Raw genomic sequence first — 13,533 nt, forward strand, 5'->3', positions numbered from 1 at the left:
AATGGAGTCAGATGCTTCAAATTGGAAAACAGTTATTTTCAACAATGATTCCTTTTTTTTCATCCAATTCATGGTATCAAAGTAAAACATTTGGAATTTTATTTTGCTGATGGTAAAAACACCTGACATTACTAGAGTGAGATATCATTGTAAATCCAGTTAAATGAATCAGTGCTATCATAAATTGTTTTTAAAATTTCAAACTAAAGTTATCTTTGCATCGTAATTAAGTACAAATTGTGGTATAGCACAGTGTCATTGTAAAAGCATGTTTTTTTCTAAAGAATTATGGAGCAGAAATGTACTTGGAATTAGATGTTGTGCAACATGATTGGTACTTGTACTCAAACAAGTAGTAATAATCTACCAATCAAAATGGTAGCAGTCACTAAGAATTTATCAATAATATATATACGTATACACTTAAAATATCTAAACTAGTTTTTGCAAAAATGATTTTAAATATAAGGCAGTATCATGTGTTTTTCTCTCTCTGCTGTCTGCCATAAGGAGAATTTCAGAAATATTTGAGCCTTTGAAGAAATAATTTGTAAATCAATCTAAGTATCTTTTTGTTGAATTCTAAGAATTAGCTCTCTAAATCTGGGCTGAATTTGTCCAAATCAGTTAGAAATCTTTTATCAACATTTTCAATGAATGGAATTTCAAAAAACTTTAGCTTTCCACATGTTTAGACAATTGGGATTATTAGTAGCAAGTCTTAAAAACAAGAAGACACCAAAGTGTATCCCCACCAAACATGAAGAAACTAAACAAATAAAGTACGTTAAAGAGAGTATATTCTCAATCTTGATATGGTCTACAGAGAAGGTTCCTTTCAAATGTATTAGTCATTAAATGCAAATTTGAGGAAAATATTGGACAATTTTATTTAAAATCTTAACATAGCAAGACCATATAAGGAAAAGAAAACATTCTTTAGAAAAATAGAATGACATGGTATTCAAGACAAATGTGTTTTTAAAAAATGACTAAAGGGGTAATTATTCTGATTACATTATTTTAAAAGTTCTACTTTTTAATATATGTAAAGACATTTCAAAAGTTTTCTTTGGTGTACACAGATATATGTTATTCTACTTTCTAGAAAAAAATGTTTTTGAAATAGTGTTTAAATATAATCATTTGGCAGATCTATCAATACAATAAAAAAGTATTTATCAATTAGTAAATAAATATTTCAAAAAAGATACCAGGATTTTTAGCACTTCCTTTCACTCTTAAAAGTGTCCTGATTTGAAAGACGAATTCTATGGTATCAACTTAAAAATCACAAATTGAGAAAGGAGACTTTATTTGTTATAAAGAGTCACAGCCTGCAGTGTGGCCATTCTGACAGGCTGAGAACTGTAGCTTCTGTGAGAGGCCTCTGTCAGTTAACAGGTACTTTGACGGAGAGAAGGATGAGATATACATGTTGTTGAACAGGTTGGCCAAATATATGTATATATTCAACAGGTTATAGGAGCAGATATACAGTCTTTCATCCAGATATTCATGAAGGGGGAACAAGGCATACACACTGAATAAACATGCGTGTTACATGCATCTCATGTTTCCCCTGGGTGGAGACTTAACATTGAAATATATTACAATAAGCCCTATGTGTCAAAAGGTGAAGCAGGGAAAGGAAGGCACTCAAATGCACAGCATCTGTAACCCGGCCAGAACTAGTCCATCTGTAGGTGGTCTCTTATCAGAAGAAAGATACTGAAACCAGTCTTTCATTCAATCAAAGCTGTAGTTCTGGCTTGTGGAGCAGGGGGCCTCAGTCAGCTCTGCTGGTGGATGAGCTGCAATTTTTTAATATTGCTTATCTCAAAGCCAGTGCCTGTTTAGCTGCTAGAGAAAAAGAAAAGCCTTGTGGCAATTGGAACATAGTTTCTTCTTTAACTGTAGGAGTCCATGACTTAACCATGGACTTCGGTCCTGTTTATAATGTGGTATGTCATTGTGAACAAAAAGTCTGTTCTGACAGTCTCGTGATCTCTATTTTAACATTAAATGCTGGTCAGATGTTGTGTCTAAACCACAAAAGGGAGGGAAGATAAAGAGGTGAGTCTGACCTCTTGTCCTGTGATAGCCAGAAACTCAGTTTTTAAAAGGTTTCTCTGGGGTCCTCTTGGCCAAGAGGCAGCCTGTTCAGTCGACTGAGGGGTTTAGGACTTTAGTTTCAGTTCTCAATAATCATCCTAGTTATACAGTCATCAGACTCACCACATCCCAAAGAAAATGAATGTTCTGTGGTTCCTCTTTCTAGGGTCTCATAGGATCAAAGTTTCCCCAGGTTGCAAGGGCTCTCAAAAAAAGGTATATTAACTCTCTTGAAGTTTCCAAATGTCAGTGTACCTGGGGATTTTCCTGGAGGCCCTGTTATTGCAAATTCCTGGTCCCTGGTAACAAGATTTGTGATGTAAGTCAAGGATGGGGCCCAGGAGTCTGTATTTTTTCCAAGACCTCACCCTCTCCCCAAGGGATTTCTTGAGAGACATACCTGGTCAACTCTGAAATCAACTTCTATAAGCTTTTCTTGGCACAGAGTAGAAATCTATATCCCTAAAGTACCACCCTCTAGTTCTAACAGTCACATGGAAAAAAATGGATTTCTCTTCCCCATGATAGACCTTTAAGTATGGGAGATGACTGTCATCATTTCCAGAGTTTTGTTTAATTCAGCCTAACTACTTCAGTCATTTCAACTCTTCTTCAATACACAACACATACACACACATAAACTCATACAAGGTTACTGAGAATAAAACGTATGCCAGCAAATACAGATTAGGGTGATATGACTCAGGAACAATGTGTGTGAAAAAGTTTAAAGATTTTAGCAGATAGTAAACTCAGTATGCGTCAACAGTATGAATCATTACCAGAAGAGTAGGAGAAGGAGCAGGAGAGGAGGAAAAAGAAGACAGAAAAAGGAAGAACAAGAAAAAAATCTCTGCCTCTGGTTGTTGATGGTATCAAATGAGATGCTGATTATGCAGACTTCCCCTAATGTACTCTGCTGTCATGTACAGTTCTTTGATCAAATATCTTCCACTTCCCGGAATACCAGCTCCACTCCTCCCCCAAAGCAACGAGCTATTTTCAAAATCATTTATCTTTCAAGATTCAGCTCAAACATCAAGTCCTCAACTGCCCCGGGATAACTTACCTCTCTCTCCTTTGAACTCCCAGTGTTCCTTACACAGCTCATCATACTCAATTGTTTACACATGGCTTACTGCACCTATGCCTTCTAATGTGCTGCCTGCATGATTTCCTTAGATATTATTCTTATTGTTTTGTATCTATCTGTCCTAGAATATGAGCTTCATGAGGGCAGCTTCTTTTTTTTTTTTTTTTTTTTTTTTTTTTGAGACAGAGTCTCGCTCTGTCGCCCAGGCTGGAGTGCAGTGGCCGGATCTCAACTCACTGCAAGCTCCGCCTCCCAGGTTCACGCCATTCTCCTGCCTCAGCCTCCCGAGTAGCTGGGACTACAGGCGCCTGCCACCTCGCCCAGCTAGTTTTTTTGTATTTTGTAGTAGAGACGGGGTTTCACCGTGTTAGCCAGGATGGTCTCGATCTCCTGACCTCGTGATCTGCCCGTCTCGGCCTCCCAAAGTGCTGGGATTACAGGCTTGAGCCACTGCGCCCGGCCAGCTTCTGTCTTTTTTAATGCTATATCTCTGGTGCCTGGAGGAGTGCCTGGCGCATAGTGAGCATTCCTGGGGAAAGATAATTAAAAATGAAATGTCCTCCTAACCCAGAAAAGCTTTCTACAAAGGTAAAAGGAAAACAGTTTTATTATTAAATAAGCATTAAACCAGAAAGTGATGCACATTACAGGCAATCTGCTAAAGAAATGGCAAAGACCAGAAAGAATTCTCACTCTTGTATAGCTAAGTGGATACATCCCATTACCGTTAGTTAGGCTTTGCAATTTGGAGTCAGACAACAACTGAAGTTAGACCCCTCTCCTCTTAGGAAACCGGAAGCTAAAGCCTTAGCTTCCTTGTTGATTACATTTAGAAGAGATGACACCCAGGTCCTTGAGGAAACACTCCAGATTGTGAGGTAGCCCAGAGGTTTATTTAGCCACTAAAAAGATTCACTTACATAGAAAAGGGCAGGGAAACCATTCTGAAACAGAAAAAAGGAGTTGGTAAATTTCTTCACTCATTTTCGACAGGAAGATTTAAGCTTCTCATCTTACATTTTTATTTGCTCTTTCTGCACTTAATCACTACATGTTGAAAAAGTAAAAACTAAAATCAGATTGTTTTCCCTGTAATTAACTATAAACACCTAAGGGCAAGAGCTATGTCTTATTTTCCTACACACCACCAATATAGCGTGCACTCAACAAATGTCTGTGGAAAGAAGGAAAGAAAAGGAAAGAAAGAAAAGAGAAAAGAAAGAAAGGAAGGAAGGAAGGAAGGAGTGTTATGCCCAGACCGTTTATTCCCCGAAGAAGACCACCAGAGTCCAGAGTCAAAGCTAAGCAGCAAGGATCTTTATTACAGGTTCGAACCTGGAACTCTCACTCGCTCGCGAAACAAGACGGGCAGGAGAGCTCCCCCACTGAGCTCCGAGCAGTGTTATATAGTCTAAGAAAAGTGGGCATAGAGTTATTATACAAATCAGATATATGATTGGCTAGTGTTTGAACAAGGCGATTTGGCTAACTATGATTGGTTCCCGCCATTTCTGATATTTCGGTTCAACCTTTGAGGCGGGAGAGCAGGTTTATGGCAGCAAGAGTTTATCTTACTTCAACATGTCTTGTGACCTTGCCTCAGAACTTACAAAATCTCTGGTACGTGCAGAAAAACAGATACTCACAGAACTTACGAAATCTCTGGTACGTGCAGAAAAACAGGTACTCACAGAACTTATGAAATCTCTGGTATGTGCAAAGATTAGAGAGCAGAACAAAGGGTGTAGCGTGGTGGGGGGCGGGTACATATCTATCTTTGTGTCCTTTCGGGAGAAAGATGATTTTGACAACTGTAAAATGATCTCCACATTAAGGACTAAGCATTAAGGGAAGAGAATCAAATACCAGATAAGCTGGGCCTATCATAAGAATCATTGACTCTTTGTAAACCATCTCTACATGTACATTTAGTTATGCATTGGGTAATGGTTGAAGTAGATATCTAGGGTCCTTTCCAAAACTGGATTCTACAATTCCCGGGTCATGGGCTTGGCTTATCTCCAGTTGGCATGCTTTTGTAATTGCCTAGTGGGTTCTTCTTGTCTACTGCCCAGATAGAGCTGATTTATGAAGGCAGGGGAATTGCAATAGAGAAAGAATTTTACACACGTAGAGCCAGCTAAACAGGACACAGGAATTTATTATTACTCAAATCAGTCTCCTTGGAAATTCAAAGGCTAGGGTTTTTCAAGGATAAAGAGATGGGGGCACAGTTAGGCCATGGGTGCTTGCTGCTGATTGGTTGGGGGTACAATCATAAAAGTGTGGGAAATGGTCCTCATGCACTGAGTCACTTCTGGGTGGGGTCACAGGAGCAATTAGTGGGTCCAGGTGGAGCCAACAGTGTCAGACATGCATAAAACTTGAAAAGACATCTCAAAAGCCAATCTTAGGTTCTACAATAGTGATGTTGTCTGCAGGAGTAATTGGGAAGTTGCATACCCTGTGACCTCTGGAATAATGGCTGGCAATCGTTTATGTCTACACCTTAGCAGAATTCAGGCTCCCATCCTCCTCCTAGCCTGGTGGTCTCTCATTAGCTTTACAAAGGTGGTTAAGTTTGCAAGGAAGGTATTATCATTTAACCTATTAACTAAATGTCTCCCAAAGCTAGGTAGACCCAAGCCCAGGAATAATTAAGGGCAGTTTGAAGGCTAAAGGCAAGATGGGGGTTGGTTAAATCAGATCTCTTTCACTGCCATAATTTTCTCACTGTTACAATTTTTGCAAGGAAGGTTTCACTTCTCTCTCCTTCTCCACCTCCAAAGCTCCCCCCTCTTAAGTAGGGAGAATTCATTCGCACGTTTTTCAGAGCTCTGCACTGTAATTCATTCAGAGCCAGAACTTTCGGCTCATTTACAGCGGATGCATGCTCTCGCATAATCTCTACACCCATCTTGGGCTTCAATTTTCTCTTAACAATGTTCATTCTACCCTATTCAGTCCAAAGATCACTCTCCTTGACAGAGAAGACAGGACTAAATGGGAAGAAAGGAGTTCTGTTTTCTTCATGTCATCCATCAACATCACACCACTGGCCTCAGGCAGCGAGCCTCTTCCTCCCTTATTCTTGCTCTAAATTTAAGAGCTCTCCGTTATCTTTACTTTTTTTTTTCTCTAAGCCTCAGCTCACTCTGGTCTTTGGTCCTTCTGATCTATTACTGGTTCTTGCCTTTCTTTCACATAATCTTTGGCAGCGTGCCTCTTTCCACTTTTTGGCACGTCTTTTTAAAACTCCGAGTTTCTCAGTGGGAGTGTGCAGCCACCTTGGCTCTGAATGTCTTTTCCTTTTGTCTGCAGCATGGACAACATGTGTGATTGCAAAGATAGAATTATAATTTTGAAAGCTTACCGATTCTTTTGAGTTTCCTCTTGAGAAGTAGAATTAAAACAATCTTTTCTTGAATTCATTAAAACCTGCCTTCTCCAATTGTTGAGTACCTATCTTAGCATTCCAAGCCTTCTCCCTGCTTGGCTAGCACAAACCTTAAAAAGACACACGCACTTCCTCAAAAGATTCCTTTGTGCCATAGAAGTGAAGTGCAGGAGGCAAAAAGACCCAATGGTTTTTTTCTGACAATGGTCTCTGTAAAACATCTCAAGAAACCAATTAAAGAGGATGGTAGTAAACTTGAAATAAAAGGGAAAGTTGCTAAAGATATTGTGGTGGTAGAATTGATCATCCCTGCCAATCAATTATGCAGGGATAATTACGAGAAGAGAGGAAGACTGTTGAGGCCTGCATGTATACATGGCCAGGTGATCTAGAAAATGGTGATAAGGTAGGAAGAAAGAAGGACCAACATTTTTAGTAATGAAGAGAGGAGTTGAGAAAGTATCTTTTCATTCAAAAATAATATAGCATTTCCCTGCTACTCTCCTACCTTGCATTCACATTTACCTTTTAAGAGCACTTATCCCATCAGTTTGTCTACCACCTATCCTATGAAGTAAAGTGGAGATAAGAAGTTTGTCTAAGGTTTCAACATTAGTGAGTGGCAGAGCTACATTCTCATATCTTCCAGAAACCCAGTGGTTCCCCTTTTCCAAAATGCTATGGCTCATGGCATTGCTAACCATCTGCAGGGATTAAAGGACAGGCATTGCCAACTCCCTTTTTGCCTGTAAAGGGGCAAAGCCAGCCCTTTGGTTTGCATCAGCAGCTGCTATTGGCGGGGCTTGGGGCTATTCATAACTGATTAGCTTAATATGATATCCTTATCCCAGGAATCTTTCTATCCTCGATTACCACACCTGGGGTTGGCCAATTAACTGGGACAAATTCCAAAACATTGAGAGAAGTTCTGTTCCAGGGTGTTTCTCCTCTCCTATATCTTGTCTCCCACTTCCGAGCAGCAACCACACTAGTCTTCTCTCTCTCTCTCTCTCTCTCTTTCTGTCTCTGTGTGTGTGTGTGTTCTGAGGTGAGCAGACCTATAAAAACCTACTCCCAAAGACCAAGGAAGGTGAGGAGCTGAAGAAAGAAGCTGACAATTCCAGATTCTCAGAATGAAATACTTAATAGGGATTTATGAACAGAAGCCATATCTCAAGTGGCTGCGAATGGTGGATCCCTACACTACACTGTTACCCCACAGACCCAGGGCTTACAAATCATAGGGAATTTGCCTAAGGGGAAGATGTATGTGTTTACGATAACATCAAGGTTATTTTGACTTAAGGGCAGGAATTATTGGTAATTACACACTCTTAACAGTAGATAAAATAGAAATTTTAGAGGCATTTTCAGAACTGGGATTAATCAGAAGTCAACATATCAGATTAGTATACAAGATGGAGTTACTCTAGCCTCTATATTCTCCCTCCTCAATGTCCCCTAAACACATGCTCACCACCATCACTGCATCACTGTGGCTTGCTTTAAATGTCCCTGCACCCAATCCTTCACCAACCACCACCATACTTATTTCTTTCCATCTGTAAAAAATTTCCTCTTTTATCAAATCCATTCATTTACCAAATACTTATTGAATCACTACTACGTGCTAGGCACCGTTCACGAAACTGAGAATACAGCATTGAACAAAACAATGTCCCTGAGCTCATGGAATTTTATTCTATAGTCTTTGAAACTCTTTATTGACCACACCAAATCTCCCTTCCTCTGAAATACTACAAATTTTGTCTTTATGGCTACATCACCATCAATGTATTTACACAGGCTAGAAATATGAAACTCATCTTCGATTCGTCAGTCTCCATCTATATCTAGTCATTCACAAAGTCCCCTGTTTTTTAATATCCTGAGAATTACACATGCTCATTCTTTTGTCCTCATCCATACTCTCACGGCTCTAGCTCAGGACTCTCATCATGGGTCACCTTGAACTGATGTAATCACCTCCAGCCTTCTAGCAGATTGCCCTGCTTCTGGGCTTTCCTCCCTCAAACCTATCTTTCTTGGGTCCACTCATGATTTATTTAAAATAAAAAGCTAAATCTAATCAGGTCCATGCCCTGCTTATAACCTTTTAAAAGTTCAAGCTACTTGATATGGTACCAAAAGCTGTTTGTGTTATGTTTCTTGTCTCATTGCTTTGCATAGTTTCTATCTCATTTTTCCCTCTCTCTCTCTCTCTTTCTGTGTGTGTGTGTGTGTGTGTGTGTGACTCATACTAGAGTTCTTTAGTGGCTGGTTTGTACAATATTGTAGTCTCCATGCCTAGCACAGTGCCTGGCCTATATTAGTTCCTTACTAGAGTTTGAATTGAACTGGGTTTTTGCTATTGTTTTATATTTCTTTGTGTCTTTGATCTTAAGCTTTCATATGTCTGTGTCTTCCTTCTTCAACTGCAGAGTGTGTTCCTTCTGGGGATAATTCGGGTTATTTACAAATGTTCTTGTTCTCTTCCTCCTTTGTACATTGCAGAAAATTGTAGGATTTTCTTTCCCACACTTTTAAAATTAGGAATAGCCACATGATTTGTTCAGGCCAATGACATGTGAATGGAAGTAGCATGTGTCATTTCCTGGAGAAAGCATTTCATTGCCTCGCACAGAATACTGCCACCATCTCCTCCTCTTGGTGTATGGAAAGCATAAGAACAAACAGAGCCTTTCTCAGTCCTTGACTGACTAAGGTGAGCAGAGGCTTCTGCTGACCTGTGCATGAAGTGCAGCATGGGCAAGAAACAAGTGTTGCTAATCCAAGGAGAAGTGGGGGCTGCTTTTTGTAGTCACCATAACCTAGCCTATTCTGACCGCTCCATTGCCTAAGGACAGGACCTGTACCACTTAACTTTGTGTCTTCATTGTGCCACATTTAAAACAAACTCTAGACATATATTTAAATGTTGATTTCTGATTTTTTTTAATTTACAATGTCCAATTTCAAATATCCCTCTCCCATCAGTTTCTGCTCTCTCTATACTAAAGCACAATTTCTACTCATTTTAGCTCAACTATGCTTTCTAAAACATAGAAATTTCTAATCAGTTCATAATCTGGTGGCGGTCACTGGTGTAACGTTTTGTAGAGAACGAAATGTCACCCCCCGATGACTGACGATGATTCCTTCAGCTCAGCTGTGGTCAGTGTCCTCCAGGGACGGTGAGAAGGACTGCTCGGACCACATGCCCTACAGCTGAGCAGCAAAGCAAAGGGGTTGTAATAAATCAGCTTCCTAGGGGAGGTGCGTGTTGCAGTACAGCTCTCCCTATAGCCTCTGTCCCAGCAGATGGCACAACAACATGGCAATAAATGTCATGAAAATGCTTCTCCCATATGCCTTTATATGGCTTAAAAAAAAAAAAAAAAAAAACCTTCACTTTTGAGCATGTAATTCTATAAGCAGAAAAAAATAATAATCCTCTGTGATCCTTTTTAAACTCTATTGTTAAACAAGGGAATATTTTTAAAGGGAGGGAGGAATTCCAAATCAGAGCCCCTTCCTTAAAGGAATGCCTAATATGTATTTATTCTCTCTGCAATCCTCATGGTAACTGGAGAGGTATATTCTTTCTCCATATATAAATGTTATTATACCTCACTCCGATATTATTTCATGCACATCAGCACGGCGCTAGTTTCTAGATGTGCTAGTCCACTGAGTTATTAAAAAAGAAGAGCCCACAACTTTCTATTTTCTTCAACCTGCTGATAGTTCTAACACAATTCCTTTTCCTTCCTCTGGCAGCCACACTTCCAAACACGTCCTCTCATAGCTGGACAAACAAGTCCAGCTAATTACAACCTATCTGCTTAATACCCTGAAATTTAAAATTGAGCTTGTAGGCACTGTTTTTATGATTACATGTTTTTAAAAATTAGAAGTTTTTAGCCAGAGTTATCACAGAAATTTGAATTTTAACTTGAATTTTTTGGCTTTATAAATGTCAAGGATTTTACTTCAAAATATGTCTACATTTACTATAACTACAACGTAATTTTTCTAAAGATACTTTCTGAAAGACAACCAAATCTCAAAATTAAATATGTGGCCTTCTTGATTTTTAAAAAATCAATCTAAAGAAAAAAATGCAACGTTTCCTTTGAACATAAAGTATTTAGGGACCACAAGAAATGTCTCTAGTGTGAAAACATACAAAACATGTACAAAAAATGTGAGTTCTCAGGCCTATCCTGTGAATGGAATAAGATCTCCTGACCTGTATTATCTACAACCGTTAGCAGCAGTGAATCCGTACTGGTCTGCCCCAACCTCAATTCTTGCTTCCTCAGAAGTTCAACCAAGGGGCATAAGGCAGAGAGACTGAGACAAGTTTTAAAGCAGGAGTGAGAGTTGATTAAAAAGTATTAGAGGCCTGGCACAGTGGCTCATGCCTGTAATCCCAGCACTTTGGGAGGCCGAGGCGGGCGGATCACCTGAGGTCAGGAGTTCAAGACTAGCCTCACCAACCCCGTCTCTACTAAAAATACAAAATTAGCCGGGCATGGTGGCACATGCCTGTAATCCCAGCTACTCGGGAGGCTGAAGCAGGAGAATCACTTGAACCCGGGAGGCAGAGGTTGGGTGAGCCGAGATTGAGCCACTGTACTCTAGCCTGGGTAACAAGAGCGAAACTCTGTCTCGGAAAAAAAAATTAGAGCAGGAATGAAAGGAAGTCACGTACACTTGGAAGAAGGCCAAGTGAGCAACTTGGGAGATTGGGTACATGGTTTGGCCTTTGACTTGGGGTTTTATATGTTGGCAGTCTTCTGGGGCCAACGATTTCCTTGGGGTGGGCTGTCTGCATGCGCAGTGGCCGGCCAGCACTTGGGAGGCACCGCAAGCCCAATGTGTTTACTGGAGTCGTGCATATACTTACTTGAGACGTTCTTCCCTTACCAGTTGAACGTTCCTGGAAGGTCATGTATCAGTTAAACTTTGCCATTTTGCCTCTTAATGCACATGCTTGAGCTTTCTCGCCCAAATCCTGAGATCTTATCAGAAGCTGCTGACCACCAGTTTCAGGTGTTCCTATCTATTGGGAGACTGCCTTTCCCTGGCACGGGCTGCAACCAATTATTATTTTAGAGAGTCAGCTTAACAACTGGCTGACCGGCCGGGTGCCGTGGCTCATGCCTCTAATCCTAGCACTTTGGGATGCTGAGGCGGGTGGATCACCTGAGGTCAGGAGTTTGAGACCAGCCTGGCCAACATGGCAAAACCCTGTCTCTACTGAAAATACAAAAATGAGCTGGGTGTGCTGGCGGGCAGGTGCCTGTAATCCCAGCTACTTGGGAGGCTGAGGCAGGAGAACCTCTTGAACCCGGACGGCAGAGGTTGCAGTGAGCCGAGGTCGTGCCACTGCACTCCAGCCTGGGCAACAGAGTGAGACTCTGTCTCAAAAGAAAAGAAACAACAAAAAACACTTGGCTGACCATCACCTGATGGTTGCCTGACATTCCTGGTGGTGGGGCTGGGGGGTCTCTCCTGGCCGGCTCCTATCTGCCTATCTACTATAATATAACTAAGCCCAGTAGTAGAGGAAATCCTTTATTTTGTTAAAATAGGCCACTGGGTAGAGGTTGTTGCTTTGCACTTTTTAAGATCTATCAACATAATACTAAGAATAAAACACAAAGGAAAAAGTGATAAATCCAAACACGAAGGTGTTTAAAAGTTTATTAAATATTTTATTACACATCTGCATTGCCTAAGGTTTCTATAACACACACCTTACACTGGAATGATCTGTTTCTTGTTTTTATTTTCTACAAAAAAAAAAAAAGGGATGTTAAAATTAAGTATAGAAATGGTGGAACTTTGGGATTTCCTGTCCAGAGTTATCTACGAGTCAGGTTTTATTCCAGCTGATTCAACATGGCAGATTAAATGTGAAAAGTAAAGTGGTGGGCTCCCTCAGGCAGCAACTCTTGCTTCTTTCCTGGTTACCTCTGCCTACATAGATAATTGATCAAGAAAGAAGCTTACACCCCCACACATATTCTAGATAGTTTTGGTCATGAAGTCACAAGTTTCCATATCTGCACAATTTTTAAAAGATAGAACTACACATTTGCACAAAATCTTGGAGTGGGGGGTAGGTCAGGCAGTGGAGGAGAAACTGACACCAACTTCCCTGAGAGCTTCCAAAGTAAGAAAGCATCCGTTTTTCCTACATGCTGGAAAATGCAGCAAGTGAGGCACACCAAGCATAGACACAAAAATCCGAACACAACCGTAAGGTAGCCAGGCCGGCAGGTGTAGGGCCAAAATGGCTGCACGCCATCACAGTAAAATGTCTGCTACAGCCGTACATTGACAATCAGTTTGGTGATGTTTCCAACACGGGCTGGGGGACTGAGTTTCCCCCATATAAGGCAATGACAAGGATTTCAAATGGACCAAACATTTTGTATTAGTGTCAACAGCATGAACACAGCTTCATCTGGCAGAGGAGACGCAACCAAGAATATCTGCATTATTTACTCCAGAGACATTGCCTGACACCATCTGTTCTCTGTCACCTCCCACCCATCAATGTGGCGCTTTCCTAGCGCACCCTTGCCCAGCTCTGTGAACCCCTCAGTGATGTATTTTGGCCCAAGAATTTCAAATCCCCATGTTTTCCTGAATAAAGAGATTTGGAAAGTTCATTTCAACAGAGTGATTGGTAACACAGAAGATCTCTTAATGCCGCAAAGTATTATTGGTTGTCCAGCTGCAAAGATGATTTGTTGTGTTTACCTTTATTCTAGGATTGAATACAATGCTTTCGCTATACAATGTGGTGGCTGGGGGATGGTGAGGCGGAGGGGACAGAGGGACTGAGCTAGAGTGCACAGCATAGAAAATCAATACTCTTACACTCCAGGGTCTGTGAACTGGTTCAAGGTCA

At 40.6% G+C, this 13,533-nt stretch overlaps 1 protein-coding gene across 23 annotated transcripts in view; it reads right to left on the reverse strand.

The window, feature by feature from the left end:
- Positions 1 to 13,533, reverse strand: part of EPSTI1 (epithelial stromal interaction 1) — a 307,624-nt gene that overhangs the window by 180,029 nt on the left and 114,062 nt on the right. The gene's annotated exons all lie outside the window — the stretch shown is intronic.

The sequence above is a fragment of the Macaca fascicularis genome, chromosome 17 (genome assembly GCF_037993035.2).
Source record: "Macaca fascicularis isolate 582-1 chromosome 17, T2T-MFA8v1.1".
Taxonomy (NCBI): domain Eukaryota; kingdom Metazoa; phylum Chordata; class Mammalia; order Primates; family Cercopithecidae; genus Macaca; species Macaca fascicularis.